The sequence below is a fragment of the Quercus lobata genome, chromosome 5, assembly GCF_001633185.2.
Source record: "Quercus lobata isolate SW786 chromosome 5, ValleyOak3.0 Primary Assembly, whole genome shotgun sequence".
Classification (NCBI taxonomy): Eukaryota; Viridiplantae; Streptophyta; class Magnoliopsida; order Fagales; family Fagaceae; genus Quercus; species Quercus lobata.
This window is the reverse complement of record NC_044908.1, coordinates 66,016,053-66,033,189: the sequence shown is the minus strand read 5'-3', so window position 1 is coordinate 66,033,189 and position 17,137 is coordinate 66,016,053. Positions and strand designations below refer to the sequence as shown.

The following is a 17,137-nucleotide window of genomic DNA, read 5'->3' as shown; positions in this document are numbered from 1 at the left end:
TGAAGCTAACTGAATGGCTAATTAATTGTTTCTCAAAAAAAATTAATAAATAATAATGGCTAATTAATTCAAGCCACATTTTCACATGTACAACATCATTCTCACATCACAATTCACATGTACTTCATCCTAAAGTAAGTTAATTGAATCCTCTTTCTTTTGTTAGGTAGCCAAGTCCTTGGAGTTTTTAATATATATATATATATATATAATATATATATATCTCCTTCTCTCTGTTCATTGTAGCAAAGCTATGGATTTGCTTCATAATTTATTGAACATTGTACTCCTTCCTTTAACTCTCACTGTGTTATTTCTCTTCACGCCTCCATTTCTTTTTCTCAAGTTTCTTTGGTCCTTAAAAAGATTCATATATTTTGAAAACGCGGCTGACAAAGTCATACTGATTACGAGAGCATCTTCAGGAATTGACAAGGTATTTATATTAATATATATAGACAGTGGCAGAGGAAGCTTATTTAATCCCTCCTATTTTTATCAAATTCATTCCCCAACTTAGAGATTTTATATATTTATATGTATAAAAGTAAAAAAATATAATGTTTAATATTATATAGATAGTGGGTCACAACTATGAGACTCGATTAAACAAGTTTGTGGCAGAACAAGCTCACGAAAACATTATTATGTTTGAGCTCAACTTATTTAATAATTGACCTTAAACTTAGAGTTGAGATTGACTCATTTTATAAATTAATGAACACAAACAAATATTTTTGCACGAGAAATGTAAATTATTTTATAAACAACTTAGTTTATTTACAAAATAAGAAGTTACTTTTCACTTATTAGCAATGTGAGACTAAGCATACCGGGAAGGACATATTCCATCCTGTGGATTAAGTTCCACTTTGTAATGAGTGTAGAGTCGAGCTTACAAGTGTATAAGTTACTGAGAATTTCTTCTTTGAGTGGACGTAGAACCAACAATAAACCACATTTACATATCTATGTCATTCATTCAACTAAGCATAACAAAAGAAAGTTATATATATATATATATATATATATATAATTGTGTGCGCCTAAAATGAGGCTATTGGGCCCGACCTCACTTGGACTCACAACTTATTTGTAAAATGGGTTTAGGATTTCCTATTTTGGGTTGTTCTCGGCACAGAGACTCAGTGAAGCTGCCTCTCTCTCTCTCTCTCTCTGAGTCACTCTTTTTTCTCTACTCTCTATTTCCTTGAGAACCTTTCAACAACCTTTTTCTTCCTCCATCTTCTCATATTTATAGCTCTAAATTAGTGGAGAGATCATGATTACTACCATGGTTAGTGCAATGGGAGGTCCAATATCATTAGTTGTAAGTAGATGGTAAGGAGGGAGTGGATTGTGGTGAGAGTGGCCTTGGAACTTGGTTCCCACTCCAATAGACATGCTTGGCAACGATGCTTCCTAAGGCATTGCCAGGTATGTGAAGGATGGTGTTTGAACATTATTCTTTCTTTGTTGTTCGCGAATGGTTTACTGAGTAAGGACCAGGTGACAAAACTTGGGCCTACAGTTTGTGTGGGTTCGGGTTGGGGTTTTGGGTAGAAAGAGACTGGGGCCATGGGCCATGCTGCTGGGTCAGAATTGAAGGCCCAAATGGATCTGGGTACCATGGTGTCGTACAATAATCAATACAACTTATCAATTTATAAATTATTTTAGCACATCACACACACTCCTACGAGCTATGTAGAACCAACACTACTAAACCACATTTACTTATTATCTATGTCATTAATTTAACTCAGCAAAACGAAAAAAAACAGTTTCACTATATTTCATTATAATCAATACAATTTATCAATTTATAAATTTTAGCGCACCCCACACTTCCACGAGATAATATCTTGAGAAGACTCCAAGGAGTATATGTTATATTAATTCTTCATTTTTTTACTATTTATTAAGGAAATGGATTCTTAAATTTTTTTTTTTTTTTTTGCCATGTGAAGCGTGAGGGTATATAATATATTTCTCGTACTATTAAATAGCCTTTTGGCCCGTTTGGATAGGCTGTTCACAAAACCTTAACGCGCGTTTTAGACAAAACGTGATTTGCCAAATCATTTGGCTCCACAAAATCAGCACGTTTGCGTTTTCAAAATCCAGATTTTTCACGTTTACAAAACACTGCAAAGCTTTGCCTTTTCAGAGACGCAGATGGGCTAAACGGTATTTTTTTCTTCAGAAAACAAAAATAGCGCTAATACGATAGGAAATACTAGCTTTATCCCTTCCCCATGTACAAGGGCAGCCCAACATAATTTGGGGCCTAAGGCAAAAAATTTATGCGGGGCCTTTAATATGTAAATATTAATTAAACAAAAAATTATTTAATACTAATCAAATTAAAGTTAATTTGATACATTAAATACATAAATAATACCAACTAGACTAATGTTAATTTCATATAGAGAATTGAATATCATAGTTGAATTATAAATATTAATAAAAAGAAATAAAAATATGTTGCGATTGAAAATGATACTTTATTTTGGATATAAGACGATGCATAGTTAAATAAAGTTGTAATCTAATTTTTAATTTTATATTTTGATTTTATTTGGTGTGTGGCTTTGTAGGATATTAGTTTACAAAAATCAAAGTCTCAAACTATCAAGGGAGATTAATTTATAATTGATGATTTAACACATTTGCAACATCTTTTTGAAATATTTTAGGGTTTCAATTGAGTTAAGGTTCTATTGGTCTCGTAATTTGAGAGTCTTAATAGAAATGAAAAAGAAAAATACGCTAATTAAAAGCACTATAAAATGTTCAAAATATAATGTGACATTGTCTCTCATTGATGAACTTCATCAATTTAACTAATGAATGTTTATATCACTTTTTTGTGATTAATAACATGACAATTTGTAAGCCGATAGTAAAATTTGTAGTACCCTTAACATCACTAATAAAAAAAAATGTACAACCTTTAGAAAATATATATATATAATTTTATAAAAATTTGGATCTTTAACTATGAAAAGTGGGGCATTTTTCTTAAGAAAATTTTTGTTTTTTGGTGGGGCCTTAGGTGTAGGCCTAACCTGCCTAGGCCTTGAGCCGGCCCTGCCCATGTATACCGTACCGGAACCTTGGCCGGTACAGGAACGCTAGTATTTCGTTCCGGTTTAAATACCGGCCGTACCGGAATCATTCCGGCAATACCGGAGCGAATACCGAATTTTGGATATTGGATTTCTAAGAAATTGAAGGTCTTTGAAGAAGAATAAAAATCGAAGAAGCAGTTGAGGCTTTTGTGAATCTTTGAAAAAAAATTTCACTTGTATTTGCAGATCAATCAAGCTGCTGCTTCTTCTCATTTCCCTGATGCTACCTCATGAACTTCTTCTCCTTCTTTTACTTCTAGCAAGTTCCTTCTCCCCCACTTTTTCTTTTTCTTTGTTTTATCTGGCTGTGAATCTCAATGCAAAATTTTGAAACTTGTGGTCAGTGATGACAAGTGAGAAAGACAAGCCTTCAAGTTCACTTTTTAGTTTTTACCCATCCAAATGTCATGTCACTCACGTGGCCTGTGGATGGTGTATTTTTTATTCCCTTTAACTGTGTTATAGTACTACTCTTTAACTCAAAAAAAAGAAAAAGTACAATAGTATATATATACTGGTTATCAAAAAAAAAAAAAAATTATAATAACTATATATTCTATACATTAGTTAAATAGTATCAAATATTTGTTAACAATGATCGTTATTGGCTCATTGCTGCTAAGAGATTTTGGGAAAAAAACTTTACCATTGTTGGTAGAAGTATAGATTCTTTGATGAGGTTGATAAAAAAAAATGACAACCTTGAATACTCACTTTTTTAAAATTATATGGATGACTTAATAACAACCCGAAAGGAGCAGCATAATTAGTTAGGGACCTTTACCTCATGAAATGGAGGTCATTACTGTTCCTCTTCCTTGGGGCCAAAACTTGTTTATCTTAAAAAAAATTTATGACTTAATGACAACATTATCTACCTCCACTTTCAAGTTTCAACACTTTGTCAATGACTTTGATGAGCTCTACTTATTTCATGATCTTAAATTTACTTTAATACTTGTTTGATTCCCTTGAGTTATACCAATTAGTTTTGCTTATTTTTTTTTAGTAATTATTTTAATATAATTATTTTCCTAATCATTTTAATATCTTCCTCTTGATGGTTTTTTTTTTTTTTCAATTTTAAATTATATAAATTTCTCTCCATGATTCCAACAACGACAACATCATTATTGTTATTATTAATGTAATTGTCAGGCTTAATTACATATTTTCAATAATAATTAAAAAAAAACTGATTAAAGGAAAAATGACAAAATAACCTGGACAAAATAGTTAAGTCCTTTTTTGGAATTTATACTCCAAACAGCCATTTTTAAAACAACTTATCCAAATGCTTAATGTAGCTTTAAAAATAAAAAACGCATATTTTCACATTTTTACCAAATGCTTATCTATGGTTTTTAAAATGATGTTTTCAAAACGCACATTTTAAAAATGCTTGTTTTTAAAACGCACCTTTATGAACAGCCTATCCAAACAGGCCCTTTATCCCCTTTGAAATTTCTTGGCTCCGACTTTGTTTTTTCTTTTTTTTCTTTTTTTTTTTTTGGAACTAGTTTAAAAATACTACTAAATAGATACTTCACGTAGTGATGGCTCTAGCCTTTGTTAATATATAGATATCTAACTCCCTTATACATTGGGTATTAATGTTGCATATTGACTTTGTGAGTTTGAAGCATGTTGCTTACGAGTAGGCAAAGAGAGGTGCTCGTTTAGCCCTTGTTGCAAGAAGAGAGGGCTATCTTCGAGTAGTCGCAAATAAAGCCCGCAAGCTAGGATCACCAGAGGTTATTGTGTTATGCGCCGATGTTTCCAAAGTTGAAGAATGTAATAGATTTGTTGATGAGGCAGTGAGCCACTTTGGACGATGAAAGTGTTTGGCTTTTTATTTTATGTTTTCACCATGAGTTTCAACTCATCCTTCCCTTGTAAAAGTAATGTAGAGGTTGATATCATGACTTCAAGACCTACTGAGTGAATGTGCAACTTAATTATCAATGAAGAAAATTGTGTGATATGTAATTTGGTTTTCGGACATTTACATATTTACATTATACTTGCAATATAAATTTACATGGTAGACACAAAAAGTAGTAAATGTTGTATACATTCACAAAAAGTGTATAATATTTATCACTTTTTGCAAATGTGTACAACATTTGTCACTTTTTTGTGTCTACAACGTAAATTTACATAGTAAAAAGAATAATCTCCCTTGGTTTTCTATGGCTTTGTGGAATTTTTTTTTTTAACTTATGTATGGTGGATGGGGTTTTTGGAACAGTGGACCATTTGGTGAATAACGCTGGAATACTACAACTACGCTTGTTTGAAGATTTCTCCCAATTATCTAATATTGCTTCAGTTATGGTAATAAGACCATAACACTGTAACAGTTCTTGTTATTGGAATTTAAAAAATGAATGGTGATACCAATTGTCTATTAGATAATGTCATCCAATATTATTGCATCTCTAGGCCTAGCATTAACCATGTTAGGATTCTCTCTATTTAAAATAGATCTATTTTATAGTTTAGATTAAATGGTGTGACACTTTGTACACTGCCAAATCAAAAAATAAAATTTTAACTATGAAATAGACCTCTATTTTAAGTAGAACTGAGAGGATCATGTTCCAATGTTTATGTGTTTGTCAATATAAAATAGGCAACTAGCTATTCACATCCAAATACACAAAAACTTTGCAACAACATTGCACACTTTAGAGTTCAAATTTTTATTTGATGTTAAGCTGCATTTGTTCAAGAATTAACCTATTTTTTGTCTGAGTTTTAGGTTGCATACTTCCCCTGACTGAACAAACTTTATGTTTTTAAGGATATAAATTTCTGGGTTTCAATATACAACACCCATTATACTGTTCCCCACCTAAGGAAAAGCAAAGGGAAGATTGTTGTAATTGCTTCAACTGGAGCATGGTTAAGTACTCCAAGATTTAGCTTCTACAATGTAAGAAATTAACCTCCTAATTTGTGTTATTCCCATTTTTTCCTTCTCACTGATTGTTTATAAAATCTGTGATGGCTTTAGGCAAGCAAGGCAGCCCTGATATCCTTTTTTGAGACATTGAGGACTGAATTTGGACAGGATATTGGAATTACAATTGTGAATCCTGGAGTGATTGAGTCAGAAATGACACAAAGCGATTATCTATCAGAGGTAGGCTTTAGAAAAAGTATAATGTGAATTATCAAATATAGCTAATCGTTTACCCTACCAGTGTATGTTGCATTTGTATTATGGCTATGGTTAATGGAGGAGAGGGGTTTTGGAAGAGCATCAAAACATAATGATGCCTAATTTTTATTTTTCCCCGTGGTTGACAAAAATGAGCTCTCCTTTATAGCCTGTCAGTATCAATTGAACCAAAGCTTGAATTAAAAAAAAAATAATAATAATAAAAAAAAATAAAACCCTTCCAACTCCCATGTGAACTTTCTCAAAAATATTTAAAAAAAAAAAAAAAAAAAAAAAAAAAAACTGCCATGTGAATGTGCAAGAAAATATTGTGTTTATATTATTGATTTTACATATGCGAATTCGCGTGTTACAATTAGTTTGTTTGTTTTGTTTGTTTTGTTGTTTTTTTTTTTTTTTTTTTTTAAATTTATTTATTATTTTAATTGAATTATTTTTTATATTATCAAATTTGGACTGGCTATGGACAATGAATGGGCTGGATTTTTTTTTGGGTTCCTCTTATCATTTTCTTTTTCTAAAAAGGTTTTTCTCAACAATTTTAAAATTTGAGGAGGCCCAAATGGATTTAAGGGAAGTGTATAAAGTCTCCGCAAACGAGTAAGTAAAAGTGTAAAACCAGTCCTATTTTTTCTTTAAAATCCAGGGGGGCCAATAAGTAAAATTAGAGAGAATTTAAGATAATTTTAAAATCTAATAGCACTGTTGATAGGAACATCAAAAAGTCACGGGGCCATGGCCCCATCCCCCTCTAGCTCCGCCACTACTTGCCTTTACTTCAACATAAAGTGATCATCAAGGATACATCTAAAACACCTCATAAAGCGGTATTATATAGATACAAGGTTTTTATTTATTTATTTATTTATATTCTAGAAAAGCATTGATACAAGGTTAAATTCACTAACACTCACTTTTTATTTATTATTCATTTGTTAATTTTGAAAATCAACTAACATTGACATTTAGATAGACAAATTCTAGCTGTTTCATTCATCAAAATTTACCATAAGGTAACAACTTATGTTCTTTGGTGTATGAAAATATGAAAATTATTAAAGCAGGAACAAAAAAATTGCCTCATTTCTTTTAGCTGTTCTCTTGATTTCTCCCACCAATTTCTTCTCTTGAAATTGTGTTCCACAGAGAAAAAATTGCTGTAAGATAGAAATTTACAATTTGCAATTTTCCTTAGTATATGAACCATCCAATTGTTTTTTTGTGTGGAGAAACCTGTAGTTAGTAATTACCACTTAATTAACTGTTGCTTTTACAAATTGGCACTTTATATGGGTGTGTATCTCTTACTCAACTAAACCTTAATCCGAATTTAATTAATTGGGGTCGGGTCTATGGATCTGCTTCAATAACCTTATCCTTGTTTAATACTTGTACAGTTGTACCATACTGAAGCATTGATATGTCCCTATTATAAATGCGAAAAATGAGACATGTAGCTTATTCCTAGAGCCTCCCAGATGCTAATACTCTAAATGTCTATTTGTCAACAGCCTTTCTTTTAGTTGTTTAGCCTATTTGCTTATTCGTGGATTTTTAAAGCCTTGTTATTTTTATTTTTATTTTTATTTTTTTAGAACTATATTTTGACCAACTTTGAACAAATAAAACAAATAAATTTTCTGCAGAAAGTTACATCCAAATGCACTATTTTTACCAAAATCAGCACAATAATAAAGATACAAAGAAAGGACTCTACGGATTCTGTGACTGTAAATTACAGCCTGTAATTATACCATATAGATAGAAGAAGATTTCATTAGTAAGGGCAAGAAAAGCTTACATACATACATACATACCCCTCTTGTGGCAACAACCATCTGTCAAAACAGAAACGCACTTTTTAATATTATACCAGACAACTTTGAAGTTGCAAATTATCAAGGTTTGTGAAGAATGATTTGGATCTCATGCAATTATTGCACAATGCAATTACCCCAGCAATGTGAGAGTTTTTTTTTTCTTCGAGAGAGAGTTTTAACTTATGGTGTCCGCTCCTGATTATGATAGCTCTTTATTATCAAATCAAGACATTAATTGGTTTTTGGTATAGGCGGAGATTAAACCCCAAATCTATTATTCAACCATCAGTGACCTTACCAGTTAAACTAACTAGAACCTACTGGCGACGTGAGATGTAAAAGTTTAAAAGATTAAAAAAAAAAGTTAAAAATATAAAGATTTAGATTAAAAATGAATTTTCAACTTTCAATCATATTGATCGGTTCATTGTTACATGCTATTAACTTTTGCACCAGATTCAAATCCTATCCAGAATATTTAGAAAAAATTTGTCCTAAAATCCCAAGATTCAATTTTACCTTTTTATTTATTTTTTTATTATTTTAACTTCATTTTTTTGCAACAATTTCTTGGGAAACAACGCAACAATTTTTTTTTTTTTTGGGGAAAAAATGAAGCTAAAATATATAAGGTTTGATTTAGAAAGAGTAGACAAAGAGAGTAGCCGTTTGATTTTGGTTTTGGGAGCGTGCTTGTTTTCCACGTGTACCATCCAATGGTAATCATACCCCCTATTTTTTTTTAAAAGTTCAAAATATTTTTTTCCAAATATTGCTACTATAGGTACTAGAAGTTTTACTATATTAGTTATACAAATTCATGTGTCACCAATTAGAAATAGACAATTCAAAATTCAATTATGAGGTGGTTGAAACTCACTAATCACATTCATTATCATATCAGTTTATAAGCTTTATGTTGTCAATTTGTAGTATTTTTAACATTTTCCCTTTTCCCTAACGCTATGTTTGTTTTGATGGAAAACCTTCTGTAAAGATGGTTTTCCCTTTTTTTCAGTGTTTGGTAGTATAAAAAAAATTAAGTCAAAGGAAAACTATCTTTGGTGAATAGAAAAAATATAGCTTATTTTTAGAGATTATTTTCCATTAATTTTTTTTGGAAAACAACTCTATCTAACAGCAAGTTATATAAGGGAGTTAAAAGATTATTTTTCAACTCATTTAAGGTAATTGCCAAACATAGGAAAATGAGATAGTTTTACAGAAAATACTTTTTAAAAAATGACTCATTTTCTTGAAAATATTTTTGCCTAAACAAACAGAGCGTAAGTTTGAGTTTGACCGAACATTCAAATCCTTACCACTTTCTTTTCTTGTCCCAGATATGTTTCAAAATTGAGAGTTTATGTCCAAGTTTATCCTAATTCTACAAGTCCAATATTTTTCATAATAAAAAATAGTAATTTATAATATTTTTATAAAAGCAATGCTATATATATGAACAAACTATTTTAATTAGTTCTTATAAACTATTATTGTGATAAATTCTTACCAGTTCTTAGTTGCGCCTACTACTAATATTACATTTTTACTTATCAATAACCATTCACCAAATTATCTGTTTGTAAAATAGTTTGTGGTTTTAACATTTTCTTTTTTTTATAAAATCTGTTAAACCAAAACCATGCATATGAACCACACAAGAATCCATTGGAGGCCCTTCAAAATAGAGAGGACCTTCCTAACCAACTCTATTGCTTCAATTCAATAACACCCAATTCTACCTTCCGAACAACCACACCCCAAAAATGAACAAAAGTTTCTTCACTTAAGGACCTCCCATTGGCCTTATCAAAATTCTATTTCACACCATTACTTCTCCAAATACTCTAAATTCAACAAAGCAGATTAATGTTCTTCTCAAAAATTGAATATGCACAAAAAAATCACAAAACAATCACATTATGAATCAATCATTAATGGCCATACGTCTTCAATTTGTGTCACCAACAATAGAGCAGAAAAATATACAAAACGACAAATCTAATGTTGACAAATAAGTTGTGCTAATTTGTTCCCTTTGCAATCACTTATCACATATCTCTTTAATTAAGATTTTATGTGTTTCATCTGCTAGAATAGCTTAAAAAGAATAATTGCTAGAGTTTCACTACAATTCTTCTATAAAACAAAACAACAGCTACAACCCAACTGAGAAGATAAAATTTCTTCCTAAATTTTACAATCAGAGAGAGACCAAAATGAAAAATACATGAACTTGTATAGAAGAGGTAGAAGGTTTGAAAAAATAAAAAAATTAGGGGATTGAGTGGAGACAAAGATGGCTGACGTTTTAGGTGCCCAAATAATTATTTAATCAAACAAATGATTAAGCTAAGCTAAATCAGATGTGCTAAAAAACTTAGATAGCAAAATAAAGCAAAACTTGAAGGTAAAGCAAAACCTATAGGATTGTTGTTAGATTTTGAGGATTGGGAGGCTTTTCAATACTATCTCCACTTTCTTACAAAACCTGTAGAATTTGATTTTCTACGAGTGTTTTCCTGACTTCAACAAAAATTAATAGAGAGAAAAAGGGGTTAGGAATTGAAATCCCTAAATTGACAGAAAAACCTAATTATAAACGAAATCCTTAAATTGACAAAAAAACCATTATGCGCCTAGGCAATCAAATCCTTATGGGGAGGAGTCAAAATCATGGGCAAACTAATAACTTGAATTTTACTTGGCTTCTGGAATTTCATCTCAATATATAAACCCTTCAGCAGTTCTTTTGATAGATTCAAGTCCTCAAAAGTACTTGCCAATGTATATAGGGAATCATTCACAGTAACCTACATCAAATTAACCCCCTAATATATCAAAACCCAAAATTGAAAACTGAACAAAACATATCTATTAGACTCAATTGTACATGTGTGTTTCTGCATTCATGTTCCAAGTAACATAATAATAGGAATTAAAACTAGAGAACACTATATCTATTACCACATTGTATAAGCATCAAAACAAAAAGTAATATCAATGATAAAGATTCAAAACCCTAATTAGGATCTCAAACTATAATCAAAATCAGTACTTTATTATATTTTAACCAAAAGTAGCAGCAAAGGTATTGAGTTGATTGAAACCCTAATTAGGATTAGGCAAATAAAGAAATTCAAATCTTGGTGATGTGAGAGATTGATGGTACCGCAGTGATGTGAGCGTTTTGGTGTTGTCAATGGTCAAGGCCTTGACGTTGACGAAGTAGCCGTGTCCTCCAAAGGCTTGTTGTCTTCTTCGTCGCCTCAGCATTTCCTCTCCGTCTTTGGAATAGGGATTTCCTGTGGCGGTAGTGGCGGAGCAGCAGCAGCAGCCATGGTGTTTTCCTGAGGCGGTGGCGCTGCTGTGGTGGCGATAACGGTGTCAGTGGTGTCAGCCATTGTGTGAGAGAGAGAGTGAGAGAGTGATCGATAAAAAAAAAAAACACTTTTTTTGAGGAGTATATATATTCATAGACGAGGAGTATATATATTTAATAAAAAGAAAAAAAAATCAGATTTAAAAATTAAAAAGAATGCTAACGTGGAAAATTGTAGAGCTAGGCTTCGGTTTTATATATATATATATATAGATGATATGCGATCTAGGGTTCTCAAACAATGTTTGTTTAAAATCAATTCACACTTTTGGTCTATAACTTTAGGCTAATAAGGTGAAATTAGGTGCACCGTTTGGTTACCAATATAGTATGGATATTACGAATGTCCAATGCGAGTGAGTCATATATTGTAACTGTTGCATAGAATTTAAAATTCTAAGATAGATATTTGCTTCTTCTTTCATTGCTTCTTTGAAATCTTACTTTTTCAATGGTACATATATAAACCTTAGAATGCTATCAAGTTTGCTAGTTTCTCTTTGTTGTGCTTTGTGGAGCCTAGTTTTGTTTGATTCGGTTTGACAACTCGACTTGACCTGAATAATGTTGCGTGGTTTTTAATGGGAGATTTATTGAGGCTTAGTCTATGGAGTGGAGGCTTGGGCCGACAGGCCCAAGCTGAAGCGCTCATTGTAAATCCTGTGCGCAGGATATAGAAACCGTTTTTGGTGATTAGGATTTTGTTGTTGTCATTCTTGAGAGACTGAAAACACTATAGCCGCACTTTGTATTTTTCCCTGATAATAGTGAAATCCTTGTAACTCCGTGGACACAGGCAAATTGCCGAACCACGTAAATATTGTCTTGTGCGTGTGATTGTTTTCTTTGACGTGTGTTTTCTCTATTTTCTTTTTTGTTTCTCATAGGTTGGGAATTCGGGTTAATTCCCTACACTCTTCTTCTTCTTTTGACTTTTTCTTTTGGTAATTTTGTTTTGAGAAAAAGTAAGTTGCTATTTTTTTTTTTTTTTGGGTGTTGCTCTATCTAATCACTACAAACCACATTAGTAGTTGCAGAAAAAATTGTGAAAAATATTGCATCTTTAGCATTACTTGTTATAATCCAAGGTGTTGTGACAACATTATAATGAGGTGGGCAAGACAAAAAAAAAATTGTTAGCTTCTTGAAACATAGGCTTGAACTTTAAAATATATGGACCATGTTTCTCTACATCAATTAATGATAAGGGAGTCATAAAATAAGCAGATAGTAAATTGCCATCTCTTGTAGTTCAAAACGACAAAACCTCTCACTTAATTAATACATTTAGTGCTTTCTAAATTGTTCGCATGGTGCATACCAGGTTTCTCTGACTAGTGAAAGTTTCCTCTGTGAACTTCTCCTAGGCTGTAGAATATTGTGTTCCTACGTGTAGGTGCTTTTGTCCCTTAGGATAACAAGTTTATCCTTAAGGCTAATGGTTTTTTCTTTCGGGGGTTAGGGAAACAGTGAAGTCATGGATGATCTTACAAACCATTGTAAAGGTTTGTCGATTTCGGACACAAAAGGGCCAACTTTTGACCTTGAGGAGGAATTGGCTACACCAGAATATATCATTGCTGGTAAATTCTATACAAGAAGGGCTCTGAATATGGAAGCTATAGCTTTGACTTTTATGCCATTATGGAGATCAAGGAATGGCTTCAAGGTCAAAAATATGGGAAACCACATAGTCCTCTTCACTTTTGATAATAAACATGAAGTGGACTACATTCTCTCAAATGAACCTTGGAGCTTTGACAAGCACCTTTTATTGCTGCAATGTTATGACAAGGATGAGCCAATTGAGGATTTGAAATTTAATAGTACAACGTTTTGGGTGTAGGTACATGACATCCCAGTGAGATTCATGAATCCAAAGGTGGTGAAAGGGATTTGTAGTACTGTTGGCACGGTTGTCTGGAAGTCTGAGACGGAGATGAATGGGGGGAGTTTTATGAGGGTAAGTGTTAACGTGGATGTCACTCGTCCACTAAGTTGAGGAAGAATGGTGTCAGTTGGACAAAGCAAAGAAAAGTGGGTCTCTTTCAAGTAAGAGCGCCTACCTAATATTTGCTACTGGTGCAGCTGTCTTAACCATGATGATAGGGACTGTGAGGTGTGGCTTGATAGTGAAGGTTCCCTAAAAGTTGAAGAACAGAAATTTGGCCCTTGGCTTCGTGCTCCACCTGTGAGTCGAGTACAAAAAAATGTAATCTTAGTGCCCAGATTTTTTCACAAAAAGAAAGGAAGCTCGTCCACTCAAAGAGCTCCGGTTCAGCAAAGGCAAGCTTCGACAAAGTCCACGGTGTCCCCTGCAATTGAAACAACACCAGTTTACATGGATTAGTGTTGCGTGGAGCAACGTGGAACATTTACGTGGATCGGTTACAGCTGATGCACTTAATTCTCCTACGGTTTTTGAGCAGAGCAGTCAACAGGTTGGTCCGTTGGAGAATAAATTAGAGAGAGAGAAAGGTGATGTAAAGAAGAATGAAGAGCCACCTATAGGGGAACAGATTGCCAGCCCACCAGAAATCAATCCGCATTTATTCCCTCCCAATAATGCACCTGATCAAGTTATGAAATCAAAAGAATCGGTGCAAAAGGATGCTTTCCTTTCTGAGCTTGCTGAAATTGATGAAGGGCTATTTAAATTAAAGGCAGGACCAATTACAGTTACTGACTCATTGATTGCAAAAATTCCAATCAATGTGCACGTGACTAGTGAGGAAGTAAAGGAGGCGGCTAGGGTTTCTCAAGTCCTAGAGGGTGTCAATCATGCAAACTCACGTGCTGCAACTACTGAAACACAGAATATTCCATCTCCATGGCAACAAGGGTCATAGAAAAGGTTGAACAAGGCAGATTTACCCAAGTTACAAAGAGATTTCTTATGGGGTGATTCCAAGACTCATTTGTTCGGATGGGATAAGGTGCGTATGCCTATTGCCAATGGTGGCTTAGGAATTAGGAAATCAACCACCTTCAATAAAAGCATTATTAGGAAAATGGCTTTGGCCTTTTGGGATTAAGGAGACTCAACTTTGGAGGAGGGTTGTAACTTCTAAATTTAGGGAAGAATTTAGGGGGGGGGGGTGGTGGACTTCCAAGCTGGGAAGGGGTGTTCATGGGTGTGGTTTGTGGAGAAGTATCCGAATGGGAAGGGATGCTTTTAGCAAACACATCCAATTTCAGGTTAGGGTGGGGAATAAAGTGAAATTTCGGACAAATCAGTGGAGTGGGGATCTTCCTCTTCATTTGGCTTATCCGGTCTTATACAATCTTGCTACTAATAGAGTTGCCTATATTGATTCTTTGCTGATAAGGCAAGGAGTGGAGGGTAGGAGAAGTTGGGATGTTCGTTTTTATTCGGGTTGCTAATGATTGGGAGAAAGAAATGGTGGATGATTTCCTTAGGTTCTTGGCTACCAATTTACCTTTAGTGGATGAGGGTGATCGTATGAGATGGAAGTTGATGAACAATGGGGATTTTAATATCCACTTGTTTTATCATAAGTTACATGATTCCTCTTCTATTGTTTTTCCCTAGAAAGGTATTTGGAAGGTCAAGGCACCTAGGCGAGTCTCTTTTTTTGTTTAGACAGTTGCCTAGGATAGGATTCTCACTGGTGATAATTTGTGGAGTAGGGGTTTAGAATTTGTTGACTCATCATGTGTCGTTGTTGTGGGGAGACAATAGATCATTTGTTGCTACATTGTGGGAAGGCTCATCTTTTATGGAGTTTTGTCTTTAGAACTTTTGAGATTCGGTGGGTTCTCTCAAGATCGGTTGTAGACTTCCTTTTTGGCAGGTGGAATTGGTTGTGGAAGCACTCATCTAACATTTGGAATTTAGTTCTGTTGTGTTTGATGTGGTGTATTTGGAAGGAACGTAACCGGTGGACTTTTGAGGACTTGGATAGATCTGATGACCAGTTGCTTGCTTCCTTTATTGGTTCCCTTTTTGATTGGTCTAGGGCTTGGGGACTCATCTCTAGTGAATCTCTCCCTTTGTTCCTTAGTTCTCTTTCTCTTTGTAATTTGTTTCTTTTATCCGTTTTTGCTTTTCTCTCTTTTTTGTAATCTTTGATATGCTTTATGCTTCTTTGCATAAATTAGTTTTTTGAATATACATCTTTCTTACTTATCAAAAAAAAAAAAAAAAGCTTGGCTCAGGCGATTACAGTTGCCTTGGCTGAACATAACCAAATACACATTTTACTCAACATGGATTCCTTTCTGTTCAAAAAAGCCAGATGGAAGGTATGCTGATTAAATTTTTTTTTTTTTTTTTTCCTTTTACTATTTTTAATGATACGTCAACTATTGTTTCCAGTTTCTATGCTTCTTTTATAAAAAATTATGAGCTAGAAAATTCTTTTATATCATATATGGTAATTTCTTTTAGACAATATGAAGAATTTGTTGACCTCAATTTCTATTTTGTCCATAAAGTTAGTATGGTTTTGTTCTTAATATAATAAAACTACTGAAAAAATGAAGGGAAAAAGATTTAATCATTGTGTCTCAGTTTTGTTCTTCCCCTTGAATAGATATTATCAGGTGAACAACATATTACAATTGATTTTACTTATCCAAGTGAGTTCATTTTCATTAATTTCCATTTATTTCTTAATTACAATTTTATGCTAGGAACCAAAGCATAGATAATATAAAATATAGGAGGCTGTGGCTTTTGGAATTTGAATTCCATATTCCTCTATTCATTAGGTTTAAACATTAATTAACTGACCCTCACTAATTTTTTTTTTTTAATAATAATATAGGTCTCTTTTAGCATTGATTTTTTTGAAATTCATGTTGAAAGTGGAAAATGCTGAGACTTGTAAAGAAGTGCTTACTTTATTTGAATATCTTGCAAATGGTTGGCGTCAACCTCTCAGAATGAAAAAACTCTTCCACCATCATGGAACTTCTTCCCAATTATTAGAGCAATACAAAGTCAATGGGTTGCTAAATCTTGTTTGGACGGTTGACATAGTCGAGGAGAATTCATATTATATTCAGATTTTGAAGGTTTGGGATATTTTGCCATTATCTAAAATGCCAAGACTAAAAATTTGTCTTGATGTCTTATTTGAGAATTACACTAGAAAAGATTACCCAAAAGTCTCACCAGGTATGCATTTGTCTGTATTCATGCTTATCGATTAGCTTTCAATAATTTTTTTCCATGATTGTGGAAGATGTGATTTCTGAAGTCAAAATGGTGAACTTTTTTTTTTTTTTTCTTTTCTATTCTACAATCTTTGAACCTTTGACATTGGGTATAGCCACAAATTCAGCTAACCACATATTATAGTTAGATTTTCTGGTTGGAGTCAGATTAAGACACCAATTAGTTTCTGGTATAGACGGAGATTGAACTCAAGTTCTCTTATTCAACCATAAAAAACTTTACCAGTTGAGCAAATTATAGAAAAATATCCCTTAAAAATGACTTCAAGATGCTAATTAAGAGTTTTGAATTCAAAACTTCATGGATTTCATGAAGAATTAAAAACCATTAGACCAAAAATTGAGGTTGGAAATATCTTCCTTTGAACCACGTGTGGCTTCTTTTCATCCATGCATGTATAACTTTCAT

General features: G+C 33.0%; 1 pseudogene; it reads left to right on the top strand.

Annotated features, from left to right (window-relative positions):
* The first annotated feature begins 253 nt into the window (after positions 1 to 253).
* On the top strand, positions 254 to 14,375 carry LOC115990968 (annotated as a pseudogene).
* The last annotated feature ends 2,762 nt before the right edge of the window (positions 14,376 to 17,137 follow it).